At 61.4% G+C, this 2,500-nt stretch overlaps 1 pseudogene; it reads right to left on the bottom strand.

Annotated features, from left to right (window-relative positions):
- The window catches only part of LOC124771700, a 5,505-nt pseudogene that overhangs the window by 2,036 nt on the left and 969 nt on the right, over positions 1 to 2,500 (bottom strand).

A 2,500-nucleotide genomic window follows, 5' to 3' on the forward strand; every position in this document is an offset into this window, starting at 1 on the left:
CTCTGCGCGAGTCCACGGGCGACATAGCGCACGATCGCGTCATGCCGCTTAACCCGGGACCCGTGCGTCCTGAAGCAAGCCTGTAACACGTGGTTGGCGGTCTCTACGGCCTGGCAGCCCGCGCGGCATCTGGTGTCCGCCTCCCGCCCGCGACTGCGCCGTGCCTTCGTGGGGAAGGCGTTGATGCGGGCGCGGAGAGCGTCGATGAAGTTACGCCCAGATAGCAGGCGACTGGTGTCAGCGACCCACTGGTGTTGCCCCTTGACGGCGGCGGAAGATGACAGCGCCGCACCGTCAAAGGCAACGTGCAGGCGCGCGGCCCACATCTCTCCAACCTGCGTCGACGATTTGAGGAGGTGGCCCTCCCACATAAGATGCCGCTCCAGCGCCTCAATCTCACGCTGCACCTCGTCCCGGCCTGCACCGTCGGCGGCTGGCCCAATCCTCTTCAGCGCCAGGAGACGGGACCGGCGAAGTGTTGGCCCCATCCATCGGCATGATGGGATGCCGAGGCCTCCCTGGGCTACAGGAGCGTGGAAGTAGCCCAGGGGAGTGTCCGCCGGAAGGCGGAACCATCTCCTGACGGCGGCACGGATGGTCACATCTGCCGCTTTCAACCCGCGCTTGCTTGAATTTCTTCACGTTGACATTCAGAGCACTGGGCAGAAATCACATTGCGTCAACACCCGCTAGGGCCATCGCAATGCTTTGTTTTAATTAGACAGTCGGATTCCCCCAGTCCGTGCCAGTTCTGAGTTGATCGTTGAATGGCGGCCGAAGAGAATCCGCGCACCCGCGCGCCCCCGGAGGAGCACGCTAAGGCGGACGCGGCCTCGCAGCAAGGAAGATCCGTGGGAGGCCAAGGCACGGGACCGAGCTCGGATCCTGCACGCAGGTTGAAGCACCGGGGCGCGAACGCCGCGCAGGCGCGCGCATCCTGCACCGCCGACCAGCACGAGGCCGACCAACGGCGAGAGCAGACCACGCCCGCGCTAAACGCCCGCACTTACCGGCACCCCTACGGCACTCACCTCGCCCAGGCCCGGCACGTTAGCGCTGACCCACTTCCCGACCAAGCCCGACACGCCCCGATCCTCAGAGCCAATCCTTATCCCGAAGTTACGGATCCAATTTGCCGACTTCCCTTACCTACATTATTCTATCGACTAGAGGCTCTTCACCTTGGAGACCTGCTGCGGATATGGGTACGAACCGGCGCGACACCTCCACGTGGCCCTCTCCCGGATTTTCAAGGTCCGAGGGGAAGATCGGGACACCGCCGCAACTGCGGTGCTCTTCGCGTTCCAAACCCTATCTCCCTGCTAGAGGATTCCAGGGAACTCGAACGCTCATGCAGAAAAGAAAACTCTTCCCCGATCTCCCGACGGCGTCTCCGGGTCCTTTTGGGTTACCCCGACGAGCATCTCTAAAAGAGGGGCCCGACTTGTATCGGTTCCGCTGCCGGGTTCCGGAATAGGAACCGGATTCCCTTTCGCCCAACGGGGGCCAGCACAAAGCGCATCATGCTATGACGGCCCCCATCAACATCGGATTTCTCCTAGGGCTTAGGATCGACTGACTCGTGTGCAACGGCTGTTCACACGAAACCCTTCTCCGCGTCAGCCCTCCAGGGCCTCGCTGGAGTATTTGCTACTACCACCAAGATCTGCACCGACGGCGGCTCCAGGCAGGCTCACGCCCAGACCCTTCTGCGCCCACCGCCGCGACCCTCCTACTCGTCAGGGCTTCGCGGCCGGCCGCAAGGACCGGCCATGACTGCCAGACTGACGGCCGAGTATAGGCACGACGCTTCAGCGCCATCCATTTTCAGGGCTAGTTGCTTCGGCAGGTGAGTTGTTACACACTCCTTAGCGGATTCCGACTTCCATGGCCACCGTCCTGCTGTCTTAAGCAACCAACGCCTTTCATGGTTTCCCATGAGCGTCGATTCGGGCGCCTTAACTCGGCGTTTGGTTCATCCCACAGCGCCAGTTCTGCTTACCAAAAGTGGCCCACTTGGCACTCCGATCCGAGTCGTTTGCTCGCGGCTTCAGCATATCAAGCAAGCCGGAGATCTCACCCATTTAAAGTTTGAGAATAGGTTGAGGTCGTTTCGGCCCCAAGGCCTCTAATCATTCGCTTTACCGGATGAGACTCGTACGAGCACCAGCTATCCTGAGGGAAACTTCGGAGGGAACCAGCTACTAGATGGTTCGATTAGTCTTTCGCCCCTATACCCAGCTCCGACGATCGATTTGCACGTCAGAATCGCTACGGACCTCCATCAGGGTTTCCCCTGACTTCGTCCTGGCCAGGCATAGTTCACCATCTTTCGGGTCCCAACGTGTACGCTCTAGGTGCGCCTCACCTCGCAATGAGGACGAGACGCCCCGGGAGTGCGGAGGCCGCCGCCCCGTGAAGGGCGGGGAAGCCCCATCCTCCCTCGGCCCGCGCAAGGCGAGACCTTCACTTTCATTACGCCTTTAGGTTTCGTACAGCC

The sequence above is a fragment of the Schistocerca piceifrons genome, unplaced genomic scaffold (genome assembly GCF_021461385.2).
Source record: "Schistocerca piceifrons isolate TAMUIC-IGC-003096 unplaced genomic scaffold, iqSchPice1.1 HiC_scaffold_936, whole genome shotgun sequence".
Taxonomy (NCBI): Eukaryota; Metazoa; Arthropoda; class Insecta; order Orthoptera; family Acrididae; genus Schistocerca; species Schistocerca piceifrons.